Source organism: Triturus cristatus, chromosome 1_1, assembly GCF_964204655.1.
Source record: "Triturus cristatus chromosome 1_1, aTriCri1.1, whole genome shotgun sequence".
Lineage (NCBI taxonomy): Eukaryota > Metazoa > Chordata > Amphibia > Caudata > Salamandridae > Triturus > Triturus cristatus.
In genome coordinates, this window is record NC_140579.1 from 1,222,958,068 (window position 1) to 1,222,983,879 (window position 25,812).

At 47.1% G+C, this 25,812-nt stretch overlaps 1 protein-coding gene across 4 annotated transcripts in view; it reads right to left on the reverse strand.

Moving 5' to 3' along the window:
- LOC146871862 (G protein-coupled receptor 61-like) overlaps positions 1 to 25,812 on the reverse strand; it is a 178,033-nt gene that overhangs the window by 15,229 nt on the left and 136,992 nt on the right. For 2 of the 4 annotated variants that reach the window (XR_014981186.1, XR_014981189.1), the window contains exons 2-3: positions 8,149 to 8,529; positions 7,004 to 7,437 (exon numbers count right to left, since the gene is read on the reverse strand). The exons of the other annotated variants lie outside the window; for them this stretch is intronic. The gene's annotated coding sequence lies outside the window, so the exon portion shown is untranslated. Of the gene's footprint in view, positions 1 to 7,003; positions 7,438 to 8,148; positions 8,530 to 25,812 lie in introns of those variants that run through there. 4 annotated transcript variants of the gene reach the window in all.

A 25,812-nucleotide genomic window follows, 5' to 3' on the forward strand; every position in this document is an offset into this window, starting at 1 on the left:
TACCTGACAAGTCTGCACTATATAAAACTGCAAATACACAAAAAATAAGTGTTTTGCACACTTCTGTCATTGGGCTACATGTGGGCTACATCTGGATGATATTTGTGCTGCATTTGGGCTCTTTTGTCTCTGATGGCCATCTTGGAAGATTTATTTGTTATGAAGCTTCCTAATTTCCTCATTTACTGCAGTCTCCTCAGTAGGAAATGCTCAGTTTTTTACTTTAATTCCATCAAGAATGTATTCAGATATGTCACACATTTGCCATAAATTCTGAATGTTAGCACTCTAGTTGCTCATTAGATCACTGTAGTAAAGCTACTGCTCACCACGGAAGTCTGCTGCTGGTATTAAAAGTGCATGTTTCAGTCTGCATATCAGAATTTTTTAATGAAATAGAAGAGGATTTGAGAAGTCACTCAAAATGTTCCCTAATTTTTCTTTCTTCAGCACTAATCATAATTTCTATGGCAAAATGAACCCCCTCATTGTGTTCCTTTTTAAATAAAATGTTTTAAGTGTTACCAGTTTATTCCAATCAAGATGGCTTCAGGTGTGCCATACTTTTGTCATAAGTAAGACAGTAAGCGCGCTAGTTGTTCTTAAGAACACTCTGGGACATTCTGTCATTGGGCTATACTTGGGCTACATCTGGGTGATATTTGGCCTACATTTGGGCTCTTTTGTCTCTGGTGGCCATCTTGGGAGACTTATTTGTTATGAAGTTTCCTAATTTCCTCATTTACTGCAGTCTCCTCAGTAGGAAATACTTTCAGTTTTTTACTTTGGTTCCATCAAGAAGGCATTCAGATGTGTCACACATTTGCCATAAATTCTGAATGTTAGCACTCTAGCTGCTCATTAGATCACTGTAGTAAAGCTACTGCTCACCAGGGAAGACTGCTGCTGGTATTCAAAGTGCATGTTTCAGTCTGCATGTCAGAATTTTTTTATGAAATAGAAGAGGATTTGAGAAGTCAAAATGTGCCCTAATTTTTCTTTCTGCAGCACTAATCATAATTTCTATGGCAAAATTAACCCCCTCATTTTGTTCCTTTGTAAATTAAATGTTTTAAGTGTTATCACTTTATTCCAATCAAGATGGCTTCAGGTGTGCCATACTTTTGTCATAAGTAAGACTGTTAGCGCCCTAGTTGTTCGTTAGAGCACTCTGGGACATTCTGTCATTGGGCTATACTTGGGCTACATCTGGGTGATATTTGGCCTACATTTGGGCTCTTTTGTCTCTGGTGGCCATCTTGGGAGATTTATTTGTTATGAAGTTTCCTAATTTCCTCATTTACTGCAGTCTCCTCAGTAGGAAATACTTTCAGTTTTTTACTTTGGTTCCATCAAGAAGGCATTCAGATGTGTCACACATTTGCCATAAATTCAGAATGTTAGCACTCTAGTTGCTCATTAGATCACTGTAGTAAAGCTACTGCTCACCAGGGAAGTCTGCTGCTGGTATTGAAAGTGCATGTTTCAGTCTGCATGTCAGAATGTTTTAATGAAATAGAAGAGGATTTGAGAAGTCACTCAAAATGTGCCCTAATTTTTCTTTCTGCAGCACTAATCATACTTTCTGTGGCAAAATGAACCCCCTCATTTTGTTCCTTTTTAAATTATATGTTTTAAGAGTTACCTCTTTATTCCAATCAAGATGGCTTCAGGTGTGCAATACGTTTGTCATAAGTAGGACTGTTAGCGCTCTAGTTGTTCTTTAGAACACTCTGGGAAGCTGCAGTAGAACACAAAGGAATCAACTGACAGTCTCTGCCCCTGTTGGATGTACATGATTTACTGAGAATGTCAGACTTCATTCTCACATGACTGAGAAAGATAATGTGAATTTACAGAAAATATGCTCTTAGTTTAGCTTATAGATCACCTTCCAAACCTCTGTGGGAAAAGCATGAGAAAATAGTTTTTTGGTGCGTAAGAAGGTGTTTAAGCTAGCTCGACCTGATAAAAACGAATAGGGGGGATGTTGAATTTTTTGTGAGGCCGGATCTCTGCCACCATACTGTTGATCTTCGCTGGCAACTCCGACAGTTGATCACTCAATTTCAAGTTAAGGGGGCTCAAGCTTATTTAATGTTTCCTGCGAAGTTGAAAATTATTTTTCGTGAGCGCACACGTTTTTTTACTAATGTTGTGTTAGCCAAGGAGTTTCTAAGCTCTATTGAGTGAGGCTGATTTTGATCTCTGATCTTTATGCAGGCACTGATTACTTTGAGCCCGACTCTTTTTTTAAATATCTTTTGAGACTCCTTATAGAATTTCTATCTCCAGCGAGAGGTCTTTTTTCTCTTCTTTCGGGGAATGGCAGGAGGCTCACGGGAGCTTGCATCTACAGGACCACGGGTCCTAAAGCCTCGTTACAGGGGGATGGGGGGAGGGGGAAAGAGGGATACTAGGGTGTATGGGAGGTTGATGGGGCACTTATGTAGGGTAAAAGGGGAAAAAAGCATCCACAGTAGTAAAATTACTCGGAAAAATAATGATATGATCACAAAGATATTATGTACGCTTAGTTACGGTATTATATGTGATTCGGTATACATGAGTAAGGCTGTTACACTCCTACGATGATTCTTAAAGGGATTACATTTTGCTCGCTAAATGTGGCTGGACTTAATAATTTGTCAAAACGAAAGAGGGTTGCTGCTGAATTGTGATTCATTCAGCCTGATCTGGTATGTCTTCAAGAGACGCACACACCTTGGCCTAAACGACATATTCTAAAGGAGCTTGGGTTCTCATTCGTAACGGCTTCTACACAACTTTTTATGACCCGTGGGGTGGCTATATTAGCTAAATCAAATGTGCAAATTGCTGGTCGATCCTTAGTGGATAACCTTGGGCGCTGTGCTATTGCTGAATGCAAGCTTGGTGATAGTAAATTTACTGTGTGTACCATTTATGGCTCCAATATAGATGAAGCAGAAATACTGGAGGAGTTAAATCTAGAATTGGATACCTGGGGGCAACCTTTGATAATTTGTGGGGATATAAATATTAGTTTTGTGAATTATGAGCTACAGGATGGACCTCGAAGTTATAAAGGTCGTAAACCACGTGTTTTTAAAGCTTAACATCATTTAGTAAATGATCATGGGTTAGTTGATGTGTGAGGTAAGTTAGACCCTCAGGATCCGGGCTATACGTTCTATTCCTTTCCCCATAAAAAGCTAGTCCGTTTAGATTCTATCTTTGTTTCAACCAAATTTTTGGCCGGGGCTTCTGCTCAAATATATCCCCGGATTTCGTGCGACCATGCTCCAATTGTTTTGGATTTGATTGCTTTAGGTCAGAAGGTCTTGCCTAAGACTTTTTCCTTTGACAGAAAATTATGTTTAAATGAAGAGTTCAGAGAATATACGATCCCCTGGATAAAGGACTTTTTTGAAAACAACAGGGAATCGGCCCCTATTGCAACTATTTGGGATACGTTTAAAGCTTGCTTTCGGGGGGAAGTACTTAGCTTTGGACTTCATCAGCAAAAGAAAATGAAAACAGAGTTACAGGATCTCTATACGGTCTTGAAAGAAGCAGAGGGTAATTTAACTTTGGGGATTATACAGGGAAGTAATAATATTTTGGAGCTAGAAAACTCCGTAGTTGGAGCTCGAGCCAAAATCCAGGGTTTATGGAATCTTGAGAGTGCCAAAAAATATTTAGTTTATAAGAAGCAAATGTATGAATATGGGGAAACGGTTGGTAGATGCTTAGCTTTACGGCTACGTATGAAAGAATCTTCTCGCTCTATTGTTGCCTTGAAGGATAAGAACGGTCAACTTTATCAGGATCCGCAGCAGATACTCTCTATTTTACATCAGTTTTATACTGAATTGTATACTAAAAAGGACGGAGGGGGAGTGGACGATAATGATAATGTTTTTTTAAAGCAAGGAGTATTACATTTAGATCCTCTTGACGCGGAACAATTGGAGAGCCCTATCACATTGGCAGAATTATAAATTGCTGTCAATAGTTTATCTTTAGGGAAAGCGGCCGGTCCTGACAAAATGCCGGCTGAGATTTACAAATTGTTTTTTCATCACTTGAAGGACGAAATGCTGAAAACTTTTCAGGTTGCTCAGAAGGGTTATGCTCCCAATTCATGGGCTGAAGCCACTATTGTGGTTTTTTGTAAAAAGGGCAAAGACCCGGAGTTAGTAGGATCTTACCGTCCGATCTCGTTGTTAAACTGCGACAGTAAAATATACTCTAAGATATTGGCAATGCGTTTATCTAAGTTTGTAAATTCTTTAGTTTCTTTAAATCAACATGGCTTCATACCAGCTCGTGGGACTGTCACTCATGTAAATAAAGTCATCACACTGTTTGATGTCTCCCACATCGAAAAACGAGATTTAGGGCTAATCCTACTGGATGCGGAGAAAGCATTCGATCGTGTGGAGTATCTGTGGCAATTGATGCAACGGATTGGTTTTGGGCCGGGATTTATGAAAGCTTTACAGGTACTATACACTTCGCCGATCGGTAGAATTACCGCTATGGGGTTATCAACTGATTCTGTTAGAATCACCAGAGGCACCAGGCAAGGCTGCCCCTGCTTGCCACTTTTGTTTGCCTTATATATAAACTCTTTTGTCGAGCAGTTGGGCAACGACCCTCGTATCAAGCCCTTTTATGTATATGATACTCCATTTTCTGTTTTTGTGTATGCGTCGATATCGCAGTGACGTCAGTTGATCCATCTCTTGCGCTTCAAGAGATTGAACATCTAGCAATATTGTTTGGCCAGATATCTGGTTATAAACTTAATGTAAATAAAACACAAATCCTTTGTTCAGACAGTATTGACATGCAGGATACTAGAGTGTTAAATCAGGTGACTTATCTGGGCATTAAAATTAGGATTTCAATGTCAGAGGTGGTTGATGCCAATTGGAATGCTATGCTACAGAGTGTTAGGGACTCGCTTGATAAATGGGGTCGATTACATTTTACTTTAATTGGTAGAAGTAATATTATTAAAATGAATATCTTACCAAAGGTTTTATATATATTTAGATCAATCCCCCTGGAGGTGACAGCTACTCAGTTGCAACACCTTCAATCTTTATGCATGAAGTTTATATGGGCTCCTGGTAAACCAAAACGAGCGGTTAGATTTATGACGTTACCAATGGAGAGAGGTGGCTTAGCTATACCGGATTTCGCTTTTTATTTTTTTGTATGTTTTTTGTTAAAAATGCAGATTTTATTTACTGGGGACGGAATGGCTAATACTGCCGAGGCCCCGTTGATTTTTGAGATCTTGTTGTTATCTGAGGCCTGACATTGTCTGTTTAAAGAGATTGATGGCAGTTATTTTAGGCGAACAAGATTTAAAGTGGTGGAAGGAGCCTTTAAAGTATGGAAGAGAATACGGAAATTATGTTTATTGGAGAAATTATCTTACTATACACCAATGAATGCAACTAAGATCTTTCCTCCCATTTTCTGGGATAATATCGCTAACGTGTGGAGGAACAAAGGTATTACTACACTAGGGGATCTTTTTTCTCAGGGGGGGGTCACTTATGTCGTATGAAGAATTGGGGAGACATTACAATTTGCCTAATTCTCATTTTCTATAATTTCTTCAAGTTCGGGAATATCTAATGCGGAGAAAAGTTGTCGCCGCTCCCAACTCAATTATAGAGGCTATAAGGCGGCAGGAGAAAATCAGCGTCTTGTATAAGATATTGCTATCATAGAGAACAGATGATTTAGGGAAACATAATACCAAGGGGGCTAGTACTCTGGGCGTACATAATATATCTATTAAGGATGCCATTGCTAGATATCGGGTTGTGTTAAGGTCCACTAGTTTGAAAGTACAATTTTTTAAAACTGTTTTTGATTTGTATTATACCCCTGCTTGGATGTTTAAGTGGGGGGGAGGATATGATGGAAAATGTTTTCGCTGTCGGGGGGATAATGCTGATAGCCTGCATATCTTTTTTAATTGTTGTAAACTGTCTAGATTTATAGCGGATTTACAGGCACATGCATCAAAAAGAGAGTTTGCGAGTCCTTATTTGCGAATTTTAAGGATTCGCAAATAAAGACTCGCAAAACACGATGCAACAAAAACATTGCGAGAATATTGCGAATCGCTAAAAATCGCTAAATAAATTGCGATTTCGGCATTTGCGAACTCGCTATTAGCGATTTCGCAATTAGCGAAATCGCTAATACCGAAGTCGCTTTTTGATGCATCCTGATGACATCACAACCAGGAAGTGAGCAGCACCAGCCTCATTTCCAGTGCACAGTGTCAGGGAGAGGAGGGAGCTGGCTCTGGGAGCAGAACAGGAGTGTGACAGAGACAGAAGAGAAACTTGTGATAGCAAATGGAAGCCTCACAAACAGCAGAGGAGAGCCAAACAGGCAGGAAACGCAAAATTAAATTTGCAGAAAAAGAAATTGACACCCTCATTGAGGGAGTAGTTCACAGCCATGACAAGCTGTTTGGAAAGGCATCATTGAAAGTGGCAGAGCAGGAGAAAAGGAAAATCTGGCTCCGGATCCAAAACAGGGTCAATGCCATTGGGGTGACACACCGCACCATTGAAGAACTCAAAAAACGATGGTACGACTTGCGCAGTCGGGCTAAGGTGCGCATAGCTGACCGCCTGAAGGAGGCAAAGAAGACAGGAGGGGGAACACCAACAGACACTGGGAACACTCCCATGGAGGACTTGATTGAATCCACCATCCAGCCAGAAGCTGTTGTTGGTGTGACCCAGCTGGACACGTCCGGAGCAGCAAACACATCTGAAGGTAAGATGAATGTATGTTTTCTTAGTGTTACAAAATGTAAAGGTAGAACTCGACCACAGTACAGCCCAAGTGCAGACCCTGAACATCCAGTACACAATGCGTTCAGTAGGTGAGGGGCATTATGGGAGATGTAGTCAGGTCAAGCAGTTAAAATGTCAAATCTCAGAGTAACAACCCAAAAAAGCTTAATAGAGTATAAAATCATTTACGAAGGCAGATATTTATTACTGTGCAATTAATATCACAGACATGAAATAATACAGTGTTGCACTGTTTCACCTCACAGATGCGCAACGTGTAGAAGATGTGGATAGCGATTCCCCAGACATGCAGGACACCAGCGCAGGTGAACAGATGGACACACCTGTGGTGCAAATAAATCCCTCACGTCCAACAAAGTCACGCAGGGCTACTGTTCCATCCCTAGTCACCATGGAGTGTGAAGATGATGAGGCTGATGCAACACCAGGTGGCAGCCATGGCCAGACAACTTCCATCACAAAAACACAACCACAGGTCCCCAGAACTAATCACAGAGCCCGGCGTAGGAGAGGAAGAGCACTCAGGACACAGCAGGAGGAGCAACCAAGTGATGTCTGGGGTGGTCTTGAGGGACAGATGCTCCGTATGCAGCGCCTGCAGACAAAAAACACACGATTAGTACAATTGCAAGTTGGCAAGATGGCTAGCAACATAGCAGTACTGTCAGAAAGTGTGCAGCAACTGAGCAAGGTGATGCATGAGGGAAATGTATCCCAGAAGAGACAGCATCGTCAACTAATGGTGCAATTGAAAATGTTTGCTAAATCAAACAATAGATTGGCCACGACAACTGCACTGCTGGCGCGTAGGTCTGTGACCATGCAAACTGAAATGTGCCATTGGAGCGGCGATGTGGCTAAAGCACTGGACCAGGTCACCAATGCAGTTGATTTGCTAAATGCTTCCACAATTGCGGCCAACAATTCGACGGCCGAAGAGGGTAGTGAGGGTGGCTCAAGCCTAAGTAGTGTGGCAGTTCCAGTCCGCACTGCAGGAAGACGCAACACACGCAGCAGTACCCCCGCCGCTTCCAACATAACGGATGACAATGCTGGGTCTGACAGGCGTCTGGGTGTTCGTGGGAAGAAGCGCTAGACTGGCATGTACAAGTGCATTCCACTATGGTGACGTAACCATTTATTTGGATTTGACTTTTCACAGACTGACAAGTGAATTGACATTTGCAAACCACTTATGTCCATTGCACTGGTCAGATTACAAGTGTGCTTGAACACTCATGGCAATTTTATTTAATTAAAGAATACTTTGATAGCAATAGTCAGTTTCTGTGTCATCATTACTCACCTCAGAAATAATTTTGTGTGATGTCAAATCTTCTCCTACGCCCTTCTGCTGCGCCTGCCCCTTGTGCTGCATGGTGTTGTGGCACTTGCTGGTTCCCATCCTCCGAATCGCTGTCAGACACCTCGATGTCCATTCCTCCCCTTGTCGCTATGTTGTGCAGCATGGCACATGCCGCTACTATCTTGCAGCATTGTTCAGGGTTGTACTTCAGTGCTCCACCGGTCTTATGTAGACATCTGAATCGGCTCTTCAACAGCCCAAATGTGCGCTCTATGATGTTCCTTGTCGAAATATGTGCTGCATTGTACCTCTGTTGATTGGCAGTTGTGGGATTGAGGTAAGGCGTCATTAGGTAATTACGCAAGGCGTATGCGCTGTCACCTACATGTAATGGAGCAAAGAGTCAGTGGCAGCTTCACATTGACATACGTACAATGACAGTGATAAACTATAACACATATTTACCAAGCAGATGTCCCTCTCCAAATTCTCCCCTGACAAGACGGGTGTGTATGCCACTTTGCCTGAAGATATAAGAGTCATGTGCACTCCCTGGAAATTGCGCAACAATGTCAGTGATAATGTTTTTGGCATTGCAAACGACCTGAATATTGAGGGAATGGTAACATTTCCTATTTCTATATATATATTCCTGTGTTGCAGGGGGACATATTGCAACGTGGGTGCAATCAATACAACCCAAAACATGTGGGAAACGAGCTATCTGGTAGAACTCCTGTTTGGTTTTTGCAAGGTCAAGCGCGGTGGTAGGGAACTTGATATGAGACCCGATCACGGCCATCATGGCATCAAGGAATGCTTTCAATATTCTTGAAAGTGCGCTTTGTGACACACCTCCCGCAACAGCAATGACCCCCTGAAAACTGCCTGACGCCAGAAGGTGTAGGCAACATAGGACCTGCACATGCGTTGGGATGGCATTGGTCCTACGTGTCTGTCGTTGCATTATGGGGTCCAATTCATTGATTAGATCATGGATCATTGCTGCATTGAGCCTATACTTGTCGTATATCTCATCCTCTTGCTGGCCTAGCAAAGTTATGCGGACTCTGAAGATGCGCTCATTCATTCGCCTCCGTCTCTGTGCGGCAGCCTGCAGCCTCATCCTCCTCGCCATCAGGTAAATCCCTGCCATTGTGAACAGTGCTGGCTCATTCTGGGTGTGTTTAAATGGGTTTCAGTTGGTTTTCACCTGTCTGTGATTTGCACTCATGATTACCACCTGGTTGTGATCCTTCTTATTTAGCGATCGCCAATTTGCGATTTTCATGGAAATCGCTATTTGCGATTTGTCATGCATACATTTAGCGAATCGTTGTTTGCGATTCGCTAATTGGGACTCGCTAATACCGATTCGCTATTTGATTCGCAGAATGTTTTGCGATTCCTTATATTTGCGAAAAAATGGATTTTCGCAAATATTCAGTTGATGCATTTCAACACTGACTTTTGCGATCGCAAACGGCCTATTTTTGCGATTCGCACCGTTTGCGATCGCAAAAAGGTTTGATGCATGTGCCTAATAGAGAAGTTTTGGGCTGGAGTTATTGGGAGACCGCTGACGATCACACCAGCCATAATGCTATTAGGGATGGGGCCTGAAACTGACAAAGGCACTTTACTATACAATCACCGTTATTTGATTTTTATAGCTATGACAGTTGCACGGCTATGTGTTGCCTCTAATTGGCTCCAAATGGACCCCCTGTATTTGAATTATGGCGGGCTAAAATGTATAATCTTTTCAATTTAGAATTAAGCTTATTTTCTGTTAAGGGGGCTAAAAAACGTAAGACTGGTTTGAGCATATGGGGTTCATTCTGTGACCATACTTGAATTTGTGAAATTTATATATGTACAGTTGTACTATATTTCTTTATTGTTCTTTTTTTTGTTGTTTTTGTTTTTGTTTCTATGCTTCTGTGGAGCAATAAATAAAAGAAAAAAGAAAAAAGAAAATAGTTTTCTCTCAAACATGATTCATGATATTCACATGGTAAAATCACCATAGAACACACCACAATTCCTAAAATGAGTATGGTACCATCAACAAATGATTTATAATGTAACTAAAGTCTTAAAACCTTCTATTAACTGCAATGCTTTTTAATGAGGTGCTATTATGTATATTGGTCCCAAGATGGCTGCCAACACTTCTTGGATGAAGTACTGACAGCCAAACAGATCTCACGATGAGATGTGTGGTTAGGCTCCGCCCAGATATATCTATCTTTTTAACTCTAATTTTCTCAGGAACTACTGAACGGATTTACACCATTTAAGCAAAAGGCACGAGTCTGAACTGAGGACTACCTCTTTGCCAAATTTGGTGTAATTCCGTTCAGCAGTTCGGGCTGTAGCTGCGTCAACAGGTCCTATGGGAAAATGCATGGGGAAAATGCATTTTGGGACCCCCCTTTTTTCTCGGCCCCCGCTTGACAACTCACAGTGAATGTTGCGGATTTCCTATGGAAAATAGGTCCTAACTATAACTACCTACTGGCGACTGCGTGGGGCGTTATAGTTAGCTGGACTTTTCCCTCGTACAAAACCCTAGAAATTCCCCTGTTATAGTTAGTTCAGCTAACTTAAACTCGCACCCCGCAATGCACTGCTGATGACGTCACATATTACATCACTCATGACATGGTCAGTGACATCACTGATGACATCACTGATGACATCACTGATGACATCATCCAGTGAGTATGTGTTTCTGTACAGTTTTAATATGTTTAATATATATAGGGAAAGGCCTGTTGAAGAATGAGTGGGTGTACAAGTGTGTGAATGGATGATTTTCTAGGTGCGTAACTGACTCTATAAGTGAGTCATTAAATGTATCTTACTGCAGACTAGTGACTAAACTGTGTGAATGTCTGTATGTGTCTGTGTGTTGGTGTATACGTGGCTGCATGGTTTTGTGAATAGCTATATGAGTGTCTATATGGGTTATTGATTGGTTGTCTGAGTATCTGTATGGGTGCCTGAGTGTTTGTGTGGGTAGGGTGTGTGTGCATAGATGTGTGAGTGGGTGATTCTATGGGTGCATGGTTTTAAGAGTGCAACTGTGATGGACTGTATGGTTGGGTGAGTGTATGTATTCGTGTGTTAGTGATTGAATGTATATCTCAGTTGTACATGTGTCAGTAACTACATATGTGAAACGCAGTGTATATGTGTGTAAGAGTATATAACTATCTATATGTGAGAGTGTGTGATTGCGGGAGTGGCTGTATGGATGAGTGTGTGCTTGTATTAGTAATTGTATAAGAGCGTCAGAATTTGTTAGTATTTTTATGAGTAAGTGAACTGGAGTGTGTTTAACTGTATAGGTGAGTAAATTGGACTGTGTTTAATTATTTGCATGACTGACTAGGTGTGTCAGTACCTCAATGGATGATTGGCGGTGTGTGAGTGTCTATATAGGTGTATAAATGCATATGATAGTCTTGTACGGAGTGACTGTAAGTATGAGTGACTGTACAGGTGAGTGAATGGAGAGGTATGTAGACCTAAGAGTCAATGAGTGGGTATGTAGTTATTGGAGTATCTATGGTTTTCAAAATGGCCGTCTGAAATTTTGAGCCGGTGTATCAAAGGTTATATTAGGGTGTGAGAAGATGCACTAATTTATCACATGGATGACGTCATCAGTGCTGTCATTTGAGATGTCATCAGTGATGTCACTGACCATGTTATGAGTGATGTAATATGTGACGTCATCAGCAGTGCATTGCGGGAGCGCGAGTTAGCTGAACTAACTATAACAGGGGTATTTCTAGGGTTTTGTAGGAGGGAAATGTCCAGCTAACTATAACGCCCCTGAAACCTATGATTTTTTCAGTGAATTTCTAAGGTTTTTTAAATGCTAATTCCTAACTATAACGCCCCTGAAACCTTTGGTGTTTTCAGTGAATTTCTAAGGTTTTTTAAATGCTAATTCCTATCTATAACTTATCTCTAAAGATATCATGTTTAATGATTTTCATTGGATTTCTACATTTTTCAAATTCAGGGGTCTATTCCGATTCTGTATTTTTTTTTCCCGCACGACTCGTATCCGTATTTTTTTCCGTACGAATCGTACAAGTCACGTCCGACCCGTGAAGTACGATCCATACGGGAAAAAGTACATACAGATCGGCCCGATCCGTACGAATCATAGCGGGAAAATTAGTACGAGACGGACTCGAACACTTCTCCGTCCAAATCGTAAAAATGAAGTCCGACCGTACTAGTACGATCCGGACCGGCGTTACTATTTACAAATCGTACGGAAAACGTCCCGTACACGGGGAATGACTTTGCCCGCTATGAAGCGCAGTTTGTACGCACCGTACCCCCAGCGCGAATGTATGGTGCGTACCCCCAGCGTGTAGGTATGCACCGTACCCCCAGCGCATAGGTACGCACCGTACCCCCGTGCGAATGTACGGTGCGTCCCCCCAGCGCGTAGGTACGCACCGTACCCCCAGTGCATAGGTACGCACCGTACCCCCAGCGCATAGGTACGCACCGTACCCCCAGCGCATAGGTACGCACCGTACCCCCAGCGCGTAGGTACGCACCGTACCCCCAGTGCGAATGTACGGTGCGTACCCCCATTGCGTATGTGCGGTGCGTACCCCCAGCGCGTATGTACACACCGTACCCCCATTGCAAATGTACGGTGCGTACCCCCAACATCGCGTATGTACGGCGGATGTTGCGGGTACACTATGTTGCGGGTACGCACCGCACATACGCGATGGCGGTCTACGCACCCGCACCGTACAGAAGCAATTGGATGTACGCACCGTACATAGCAATGTCCGTGTACGCACACATCCACTACGCATGGGGGTGTGTGGCTGTACGACTCGTACCCCTGTACCGTACTGAACCACGGACACTGTAAAACAGCACAAGGAGGGCCTATTCGACTTGCACAACACCACAAAACACGTCTACACTGCACAAGAAATCAAAAGGACTGACCTGGACACATCCAAACAGGCAAACAGAGGGGCAACCTCACAACCACCCCTTATAACACACCCACCAAAAATTCAAACTGAGCCCCACCCACAAATGGACCAATAAAAAGGGACCACACACACAAACCATGAGCCTTTGCAACAGACTCACTACTGCTACAGAGCACACACAAACCACTGCACCCATCCTCCTTAACATATACACCTTCACACACACCCCTTCACACATACCCCCTCTCCACATTCACACACACACCTTCACATTCAGACCCACACACCCACAACCATCCACACCCTCGCCCCACACCATGCCCACCGACAAGAATCCAAAGTTCACAAGGGAGGAGCTGGACATCCTTGTCAACGAAGTCATCAGAGTCGAGCCACAGCTGTTTGGAACATTGGTCAGACAGACCAGCATAGCTGAAAAATCACACCTGTGGCAGAGGATTGTCGAGAGGGTGAATGCTGTTGCACCCATCAGAAGGACCAGGAATGAATGCCAAGCCAGGTGGTACGATCTGCGGAGGGCGGTCAAGAGAAAAATGAATGAAGAGCATGCCCAGACCAACATCACTGGAGGAGGTGCACTCCGCAGACCGGTACATTACCATCCCTGGGAGGAGAAGGTGATGGCCATGCTTCCGCCGGTGGGAGTACATGGACTCCAAGGACCATCCAGAGCCTGGTGAGTACAAAAACAACTTACGTAACATGGGGGTAATGGCATCCACACCCCAACTACACCAAATGCACGCAACTACCCCCAAGCCCTCACCCGCCAGAACCACAGTCACAAACAACGCGAATGCCAATAACATGTGTATGCCCCATTGAGAAAGCAAGGCCATGCTATGTCCCATGCTACACGAAGCACCAACCCAAGAATGGATGTTCGGTATGCTGGGAGGGTGGGTGCACCAAAACGCATGTTTGAATTCCAAATTGCCCTCATCCCATATGGCCCAGCTACATACCCATGAACCATGCGCAATGCCCAGGGATTGGGAAAGTACTGACAAGATAGCTCACACTTGGCCCTGGTGTAGGCAGCACAAGGCCCTCCTGTGACCAGTGCAAACACAAAGACCAACACAACAAGGTCAGATATCTAGGACAGGAACTCACACTCACTGAATGGCAGCATGCTCCATGGGGGGACAGCTACATCACCTGGGAGCCCCAGTGCCAAATCACACCACACCCACCAGCAGGCCCTGTCACACACACCCCTTACACAAGCAGACACCACAAGGACAGGCAATGGATTTACCCACTGCCACAATGGACATGTAACACAACAACACCAATACATAGCCGAAGAATCACCTAAGCCCCAAATGGACATGTCAAAGACTCAGGAGAACTTATCAATTTGTCCCCCGCAACATACCCATACACAAGTGAACATTGAGGAGAATGCTAGGCACATACAACTACCTGGAGGAACAGTGCAAACTTGAATGTGTATGAAACATGCATGTTGCATGAAACAGCATTAACATTGTCTCTCTCTCACACACAGGGCAACGTGATGAACATCCCCCCAACAATGGGGGGGAAGAATCACAGTCACAGGCTCGGGAGGAACCGGATCCCACCAGCAGCGACGCCTCTCAACACTCCGCGGATGACCCCGACCGACCTGGACCCTCTGGTGTCCAAGCCCCTGCAGCACCTGGTTCAGGAACATCTGTGCCAACCACCACCCCCATTCTTGCCACATCACAGGAGACACCCAGGAGCCCTGCCCGCAGTGAACAGAGCCAGTCTGACCAGGAGGGACAAGGTGCGGCGGGCACCCAGGAGGAGGCAGACAACACCGCCACTGCCATCCCTCAGGGGTCCTGTCGACCCGATGTGCCCACAACGGCAGGCCCGGCTCGTGTGGGCAGGGGGTGGCGGGAGTGGAGGCAGGCGGAGGCGAGAACCTGACCAGCCAGCTGAAGGGACCGGTATGTCACACATCCGCAACATCATGGAGGCATACCGGCGTGACACCAGGGAGATCAGCCAGGTAGTGGTGACCCTCACAGAGATCAAAAACCAGCAGGCCGAGCAACACGCCAGTCAACAACAACACCAAGGACGGATGGAGGCAAGACTGGGTGAGCTCCTGGCGGTGCAAAGGGACATAAGCCATTCAGTCCGTCGGATCGCCGACAACATGGGCAACCCTCCCTGTGACACCAGGCGCAGACCAGCACCAGCCACAGGGAGGGAGGGAGGAGGAGGAGGAGGATTCGTCCAACGGAGCGTCCCAAACATCGTCAAGGCCTGCATCTGAGGGTCCCCGGAGGAAGATTGGTCATCCACGGAAAAGACCGTGAGAGGCAGCGGGCCATCCACATCTCCCAGGTCACCTGGCCTGGCACCTGGCCTTCATGTGCGACAGCATCACCTGCCACATGGACTTGCTGGTCACATTCTGACCAATGATGCCAAACACTGTGGGCTGGACTCTGATGACTTCAAATGGCAAGGATCCCATCTCCCCCTGTGAACTTTGGATTCTATTGTCCCTGCATTTCCCCATTTTCTGTGCACAAATCACGCCCCAGAGCTCAAAATTAAACAAGCATTTGCAATGCAATAGGTCTCGCATTAGTAAAAGTTTGAGCTTTTGGCGTTGCAAATAATAATGCAACACCAATAGCTCTTATTTTTAGTAATGCGAGGCCTATTGCCAACAGACAGCTACACAAAAATAACGATGAACACAAAAATCACTCTCAATAGAAAGCAACAAGCTCCAGACTCCAATGCCAAACAATTGCTTAACCTCAGGGTGACGGGGTGCCAGGTCGAACATTCGCAAAATGTTTCAGTTACTCTCTCCATCTCGACGGTAGGATACAGTATTGTTGCATAATAACAAAATAATTAATCATAAATAATTTGTAAAACGTGAAAACTTGTGCCGTGGTTGCGTTGAAAGGTGGGCCAGGCGTTCCTCCAGTGATTGCGGCCTTCAAATGCACAGGATGTCTTTTTAATTCAACTGCTGATTAATGTAATTAAATTCAATTAAAGAAACGAAACAAAAAGCTGAATGCTGGCAGTACTGACCCAGCCTGAATCGCCCGGGGACGCGTGTAGGTTTCCAAGAAATTTTTGTTCCATTTACTGCTGCGCTGTGAAAGGAGTTAACGAAGGGGTTGTGTGGTGCCCGAGGCGGATTCTTAGATCTTAATCATAAAAGCCTTACGCACGCACACCCAGATTGACTTAGATAGAGTGGCACAGACATCCATGCCCATGCACTTTTAAAGAAATACACAAACCCGCACACTCAGCTAGAAGGGAATTCACACACAAAGGCGGCCAAAAAGATTACATTATGGACTTGGCCCATTTAGAGGTGCTGGCAATGGTAAAATCGACCGAAAATTATGTTTTTACTAAATGTAAATGCAGGTACGTAGCTTCAGATGGGCTGTTTGGGCGGGACACCCCCTTATGATTTCTCAGTCCGGTCATGCTGCGAATTGCCATGCCAGGGTGCAAGGCGGGCGATCAATGGGCAGGTACCGCCGCCATGGCACCTCATTTACGAAGAGTCAAGAGAACAGTTAATGCAATTTACAACCAGCTCTGATAATATGAAAAAACAAGCGTGACCAAGGCGGACCGCACTGAAAGCGGACCACCCTGAAAATAAAGATACACAATACCATCACAAAACACATGCCTGCAGGGGGAGGAGAGGCTGTCAGGCCGGGGGCACCCACCTTCCTGCGCAGCCGCAGCTGGCCGGTAAGGATCGCCAGCAGGGTGGGGTCAGGCTCCTTCACACTCACGCACACATGCCAGCACGGGGTGTCAGGCCGATCACGTGCACATGCCAGCAGGGGGTGTCAGGCTTGTCCACACTCACTCACACATGCCAGCAGGGGGGGTGTCAGGCTCGTTCCAACTCACTCACACATGCCAGCAGGGGGGTGCCAGGCTCGTTCACACTCACTCACTCACACATGCCAGCAGGGGTGTGCCAGGCTCGTTCACACTCACTCACACATGCCAGCAGGGGTGTGCCAGGCTCGTTCACACTCACACATGCCAGCAGGGGGTGTCCGGCCGATCACTCTCACATGCCAGGAGGGGGTGGGGAGGGTGTCTGCCGGGGGCACCCACCTTCCTGCGCAGCCTCAGCTGGCCGGTAAGGATCGCCAGCAGGAGCATCTTGAGCAGCAGTGTGTTCTCCATCCTCGTGGCCGTGCGAGGGCTGCTCTCTGCCGAGGGTCACCGAGCAGTGCGTGGCTGCGCTGGGAAGAGGCACTAGGTAGTCAAAGGGGGGAGGAAGGTGACTCAAAAGGCAAGGAGTAAGACAAAAGGGGGTCGAAGAGGAGGCAGGGAGAGGAGGGGAGAGAGCTGCGAGGGAGGAAGAGAGGGGGCCTCAATGGGCGGGAGAACCTGAGCGTGGGCTGAAACGCCAGAGGGAGGGAAAGCGAAAGCACGCCATGCGCGCGTTGAGGGATACGCATGCACTGGCTGAGGGCGGCTGGTGCGTGTGTGTTTGTTGGCGCAGGGGGCGTAGAACTCGGCGAAGCAGGCGCTGCAGGAGTTCAGCAGGTGAGAGCAGGCCGAGTCGGAGTACAAGATGACCAGCGGGTCTTCCCGGGAGTACATGCCGGCCCAGCGACTGCGAAATATTCGTTGTTGCTTTGAATTGCGCTTGCATTAGTGGTTTGCCTACCAGGCACTAGGACCGGGGGCTCATGCCGATATGTTTAGCTGCCCGGGGACTGCCCCAGGGTAGCCAGCGATGGGGGTGGCTGGCCCGCTTTGGATTACACTCGGGCAAGACTGCCCACGAGTTCTCTCCTCGCTTCCCCCTTCAGCCAGACCGGGTTTCCTGACAGCCGGGATCACAGATCCTTTATCCTGTCCCTAGGGGGGGTGATAGCGCGACGGCCTAGGGGTGCAAGGCACACTACACGCGTTGTGTAGAGCAACACAACATAATGGCTAGAGCGTGGGACTTTGAAGCTGGGGAATCCAGTTCGAGTCTCGGCACCGACCCTCAAACATCCGGTGATTCTGGGCAAATCGCCTAGCTCCCAGCGCTAAAAAGGAATGGGCCCGCTTGTTTACGCTTGAATGAAGAAGGCAGTATAGGGCGCCCTGAGCACCAACCCTCCCGTTCGCTATTAGCGGATGTAGCGCGGCATGTAGTATGACGGAGCGCGCATAAGGCTCGAACCTGTTAATATGTACACATTGAAATGGCGCAAGGGGCGCGAGCACTGGAGTTCGAGGGCTAGGTAATTACCGCAGCATGTGGGTACCAAGGTACAGGTGGCGCAGGTCCATCGTACCTCTCTGGTGTGGTTCTTGTATTTTTACCGCTGCGCCATAGCCATAGTTCAGGAATTGAGAGGGGCCCGAGTCTTTATTAGCGCGTTCACAAAGAAACTACTGCCTCGAGCCTAATTAACACGGCACCAAGCACCAGCTGTACACGTTACATGCAAGCGCCAGAAGCCCTGCGGATGCCCAAATGCTGCGTTTTTAACGAGTGAATGTTCACGAAAGTGAAACTGCATGCTGACTTGCGAGGGAAGGGGGACAGGATATGTGCACACCGCGTGGCTGTAAGCGCGTACACCAACTCAAATCCGCCAAGAGCCTGCGCGTGCCCATCTCCTGTCCCACTTCCGAGGCAAGTCAGCAACAATAGATCTCGCTGGCGACAGCGCTTCGCGCTGCGTTTGCCAGGCGAGACCTAAAAATGAATAATTGAAATTTCATGTTGCAGTCATTTAGCACGAGTCCACAACATACGTGTGGGGATATGTCAAAGTATGCCTGAGTGTGGAACTAACTCCAGCCATCCATACACTTGGATCTGAGTCTGGTCGAGGACACACATGGCTCACAATGTATCACAAAATACAGACATGGAGCCCAACACTCACCCGTGATGGCCTCAAGCTGCTGAGGGGGGGCTTGCTATATTGCTCTGACAGACCAATTTGGAAGAGTTACATGAAGGTGTAGAGGTCATGGGTCATGTTGATGTGCCCGGGGAGGGAGTACCAGGTCTGTTTTGCGAGGTGGGAGAACTATCTCCTGCATGCAGATGTTATGTGGATGTGATGAATGGTGGCCAGGGCAAGGTGGGCTGCATGGAGTAGGGCCAACGGGGTGTTGGATGACACACGTCCAAGGTCGGTTTGGGTCTGGGGTTGTGGACTGCCTCCTGAGTGTAGTTTAGGAGTCTGAAGGTGATCCTGCAGCACACTGTGAGCCATTGTACCTCTCTCAGGTGGACGGTGATGTGGCTGGGGCGGGGGATGGTGCAGATGAGGTGTGCGGATGCACCCTGGATGTGGATAAGTTCTCCTGCATGTTTGCTGTTGTCCTCTGTAGAGGCCGGTGCTGTATTTGAGCCGGCTGGTGTCCTGGACCAGGGGGACGGTCTGTCTTGCCTTGGAGTGGATCTATCTGGGGGTCATCAGCAGCATGTGGAGGGTGTTGCAGCATGAGGTACAGATGTTGGTGAGTTGCATGTTAATTGTGAGCGATGGGTCCATGATGAACACCAGCTTGCCTGCGTGGCCACTGGGTGCTGGTGCGGTGCACAGACCAGTGGGATGCAAGGAGTTGACCCAGCCGTAAGGGGACAATCCTCAGATGATGACCTCTGTCCTGTCCAAGTCCTGCCTCAGATGGCTGATGTTCAGCCATTCATCAACGGATCTCATGCCTTCTTGAAGTTTGGATCTGGCAATGGCTGGCTCTTTGGTGAGTTTGAGGAGCAGCTGGGTGTCAATGGCATACCAGATGATGATGAGGTTGTGTGCGCATGTGATGGTGGAGAGGGGGGATCATGGAGACATTGAAGATCGTCACACTGAGAGAAGAGCCCTGTGGCATGGGCCAGATGACCCCAGAGTACTACATGTTGCAGGGTGGAGGCAGACTCCCTGTGCCTTGCTGGTGAGCTACTTCCTGATTGAATCATGGGCCCTCCTTTGGATAACAGTGTTGGAGATGTGTGAGCTGACAGTGTGGTAGCACATGGTGTAGAATGCCGTTGAGAGGTCAAGGGTGGTGGCCTCACCATTGTAGAGCAGGGCAAAGTAGTCGTTGGTGGTGGCAATGATGACGGTTGCAGTGGTGTGATTACTGTGTAAAACGGTCTGGTGCCGGTTGACTGGAGCTGGTTGCATGTAGGAAATTGGTCAGTTGCTTGTTGAGTGTCTTCCTGGTGACATTTGCTGGGTAGGGAAGTAGGGTGATGTACCAGGAGATCCTGCGGTGCTGCCGTCCGTTGTTTAAGAAGGGCCTGGGGCTCTGCATGCCTCCTGCAGCCATGGAATGTGGCTAACTCAAAGGAGACATTCATGACGCGCAGGACGTGGGCTTCAAGGATGGCGAATGATGTGGTTCAGATGTTGTGTGGGAAGGGGCCTGATGGAGAGCCAGAGTGGATGGTGCACATGATCCTGGTTGTGTACTTGCTGCTGACGGGAGTCCATGACCTGAGGGGGGTTTGTCCAGCGGATAATAGTGCTGTCTGCCTCTGTGTGCCAAGGCTGTTGTGTATGGCCATGAGCTTGCAGTGGTACAAAGTTGCAAAGGATGGGATCTGCCTTGCAAGGGTGGGGTGTCTTGGATGGAGATCTGCTGTCAGTTCACTCACAATGCTGATGAGCTCCTTGATGTCGTGTGTTTGGGTGTCTCAGCACTATCTGAAGGATCTCCACTTGTCCCTGCTGATGACATGGTGATGGCTGTGTGTGGTGTTTTCCAGGGCTGTAAGGAAAATTATGTCTCTTTGTGTTGCAAGGTTTGCACAAGAGTCCGGCTAGGTCTGTAGGAGTCCAGTAGGTCTGCCTTGTCCCAGGTGTCTTAACTGTTGTTGTGCTTCACAGGAAAGTCTGTCAATGTGGCAAGATTGTTGGATCAGTTGCTGATCCAGTGTGTGAGTTTGCAGGGTGTGGCGGTGGTGTTGTTTTGAGTTTCCCACACAGCTTGTCTGTGGCGACTTACATCAAGCATCTTTGAGGGATCGGTAGCGGGGTGTGTGGCACTGTGTTGCTTGTTGGAGATGTGGATTCAAATGTTGATGGACCAATGATGGATGGTGGTGTGTGTCCCCTCCAGCAAGAAGTTACTGGCCCCCAGCCACATGTAGCCTGTGGAGGTGAGGGCCTGTGTGCAGATGTACGCGTTGATGGTTTAGCGGAATTGTGGATGTAGGCCTGCAGATCTGTAGATGAGTGTTACTCCGAGGGTTGCTAGGGAGTTGCTGCGAACCCGGGCATGTGACTCTGAGGGTGTACTTGTGAATAATTAGCAATTCAGCCCCCGGGATTGGTGTTGCCGTCCCTGCGGGTGGTCTTGTATCCGTGTGAGATGTCAATGAAGACGTCATGTGCTGAGGATGCTTTTGTCCAGGTTACTGTCATGAAGGTGATGTGTGGGGCTGTAGTGTTGAGGAGGTAACAGATTACAATGGCGTGCTGGTGGATGGAGCGGGTGTGGAGTAGGAGGCACATAACCTGGTTGTACTGACAGGGTCTGGTAGGCTGGGCAGCGCTGTGTAGGCAGTTGGAGTAGCACACTCAGCATGCAAAGGTGTTGTGTCTGTGCTTAGGGGTTGCCTGATGGCAGGAGGATGATTGTCACGAAGACATTGCTTGGAGAGTGGCTGCAGCATGAGCCTGTTGTGTGACGTGGGTCATGCAAAGACTAGAGGGTCGTGCACTGTGAATGTTGCAGGCGCAGATGGTCCGGCCTTTGGCACGCCGCTGGGGCTACAGTGGCACAGAAAAGCTGCTGGCTGAATTTCAAATGGGTGGAGGGGGAAGGTCTGAGCATTTTTGAGACGTGGGGGTTGCAGAATCAGGGCACTCGGAGTGGCGAGGCCGCAGGTGAGGCAGCAGCAGGCGGAAGGGGTTGGAAATCATGGAAAAATCAACACACAAAGACAAGGAGGTCTGCAAGGCACAGTGCAACAGGTGTATGTCAAGGAAGGAGTGTCAGCTCACTCATGGGTCACTCCCAGAAAGTGCATGATCAATCACCATAAATTACAGCCACTGTGTCAGGCAACAAAATGCAGAGATGCGCAAAGGAGACACACCATCAGCAGGCATTCACGTCCCGTTGTGGGCAGCAACCTGCACAAATACATACACAACCAGGTACTTCATGCACAATACAGATCATTAGCCATGAAGCACTGCATGCATGTTGCCAAAGTACACATACACTCATATGCTCAATCTTTGTCAATTCTGCCATAGATGACGCATGCAAACTGGTAAGAGATCTGCAGTGACCGAGATGAGGCACTTTGGATTGTGCTAAACACCTTTAATTCCACATACACACACAAAGGGATATGCCTCCATATTAACAGACTCACAGGTCAGTTGACAGAACATGTGGGACATACGCTGGACCCCCCCTTCACAACACGGATGATGTCAATCCCAATGAACTGGCACACAAGGTAAGGGGATGAGCAAAAGACATCCTGCTGCACACGGAGAGGCTGCAATTCCCCATAGAGCCTGTTGTTGTGATGTCCCACACTATGTCCACCCGTAGCATCTGCAATGTTTCAGAGCCAAGGTACACACACATTGATGCCTTCATCAGACGCCATATTCCACTACAGATGACTGTCAAGAAGGCTGACTATCATGTCATGGGAGTGATGCTACATGTGATATGCTCCATGGTGAGAAGACATGTATTCATGGTACCACAACACGCACAGAAGCAGTCACCACACATTCCCAACCTGTACCACCACCAAAAAGCCTTGCTGCAATACTTACCCAAACTGACATTTCCACATGTCTGTGCATGGAACGCTGATTCAGCACACGTTGCAATCCACACGAGGAATAGCAGGAGGACAACGATGACACGACCAGACAACAGGTGCAAAATACCTGGGAATGACAGACACACGAGAAGTCACCTAAAAAAATTCTCAACACACACATGGAGGTGTACAAAACAAAAACAATGTTGGACACATGTATATTGCCAATCAAGTCTCTCCGCAAAACTGTGTTGCATGACATCATCACTCGAGTGACACATCAGAACACACATCCAAGTCACTTTGCATTCAGTCAGCTGGACACACACATTGCAACACATGACAATCAATGCTACAAGCTTGCACACTCATAGCCAGTGACTCACCATTATGAGAAGAAGTTGCGTATGAGCTGACTCCGGATATCATCCCCCTCCTCCTCATCATCACTAGCCTCGTGACCAAGCCCTTGATCCTCCACGGGTGGATGCTCCTGCTCATCTGGATCCAGGATGAGTGGCACTGCCTTCTCAACTGCCATGTTGTGCAGCATGCAGCACACAATGAAGATTTTGCAGACCTTCTCCGGAGCATAAGGGAGGGACCCGCCTGTCTTGTCCAGGCACCAGAATCGGCTCTTCAGGAGTCCAAACGTCCTCTCAATCACTCGCCTGGTCTGGCCGTGTGCATCGTTGTACCGGTGATCTGCAGCTGTTCTTGGGTTGCGGAGAGGTGTCAGCAGCCATGGCATGTTGGGATAGCCAGAGTCCCCAACATGGAAACATGGAAATAAGTGGGTCAGGAGATGCCGTAAGAGACAAAGATACCGCAACACATAGGACAAAAAGACTATACTCACCAACAAGACATGCTCGTTCGTTGTGCAGCCACAGCATCATTTGAGGCACCCTGCTACGCCTCATGATGTAGGCATCGTGTGCTGATCCTGGAAAACGTGCACAGACATGTGAAATCAGCATGTTAGCAAGACACACCACAAGGGCATTTATCGAGTGTTAATGTTTGCGGTTGCGATAGGCTTGTTCCTGTGCCTGTGATGGTACAAAAGCCACATGTGTACCATTAATGGACCCAATTACATGGGGCATCCCACCCAGGGCATAGAAATCCCCCTTGACATCCCTCAACCCCTCTGGAGTCAGAAATTTGATGAATTCATCAAGGTGCTCCAACATGGCTGCTAAAACATCACGCTGGACACGGCTGAACATAGTCTGGGACATCCCACCCACATCAGCTATGGTCAATTGAAACGTACCTGTGGCAAAAAAATGTAAGGCTGCCATCACCTTCATCTTGGGGTTCAGCGCAGTAGGATACCTGTGTTGCGGTTGGAGGTGTGGTGCCAGCTTGTTTGTCAGGTCCTCAATCAACTGTTGAGTGAATCTGGAACGGCGGATGCAGGCACGTTCCCCCATGGCACCCAAGTCTGGCATTAGTCTTGTGACAGGTGGTGCCCTGCAAAACATAGTTTTGAAGAATGAAGATTGAGAGTCGGCAAACATCAATGTCAATGAACATAGCACATGCTACACTGCTAATACACATCAGGTAACAATGGAGTCGGGTGTGTGCAATACATCCAGGACACAGATGGCAGCTTTCTGGCACTCCTACAAAAAGCCTGATACACCTGTTGATTGTCAAGTCAACATGACATGCCCTGAAATGATTTGGGGGCCAGTCTGAGTGAAGAGCCACAGATATCACCGGAGTAACACACAACCACATAGCTGCATTTGAAGGATGTCATTTCATCCAGACAGCTGACTGCAAGGCACACGCACAGGTCACATGGAATGTCAAATGTACATATCAAACACAGTGCGATGAAGGGGTACACGTGACAAAACAAAGACACAGCCATTGAGACAACAAACACATTTATGACTGAAAATATATGATGTCCCATGCACACAGACCCTACAGCCTTGGGAATCCACATGTGGCATGGTGTGCGTAGATGTGTTACATGCCCATCTCCACACAGACCCCTGTTGGATGCACCAACAGCAGATGCCGTTGGCGGGACACTGACATGAAGCTCATGGGAACACATGACACACACCCGACATAGTCCCAACGGGGCACGCTGATCGTGACAGGTCAGTTGATAAAGTGTCCCTGTCCCTGGCATCAGGAGACAGGTGCGGGTGTTGATGACTGTGCCACCTACTGCTGCTATACATGACACAGTTGGACTGCAGACACACATGTGGCAAGTGTCAAGGTGATGTTTGCCACATCGTGCCCCATCACAAATGACATGTGTCCACAGGTCTGAACACATCAATTGTGCAACTAGATGAGAGGACCTGTGCAATATCACTGGCTAACACACCTAGGGCCTGCACATGAAAGTATGCAATGACAAGTACTTGATGGACATCCATGTGCGACTCGTAGCCCTCCATTCTGGCATGTGTACGGCTGTATTACCATTGTAAGCATGTGAAATGCGTACCCGTACATGTACGCACTGGTAGTACACATACGTGTACTACCAGTGCGTACACGTACTTGTACACGTACGCACTGGTAGTACACGTACATGTACTACCAGTGCCTACACGTATGTGTACAAGTCGTGTACACGTACGTGTACTACCAGTGCGTACACGTACGTGTACGCACTAGCTGTACATGTATGTGTACTACCAGTGCCTACACGTACGTGTACAAGTACGTGTAGGCACTGGTAGTACACGTACGTGTACTACCAGTGCGTACACGTACTTGTACACGTCTGGGCGTACACTTACGTGTACGCACTGGTAGTACACGTATTGTACTACCAGTGCCTACACGTATGTGTACAAGTATGTGTACGCACTACTTGTACACATACGTGTTCTA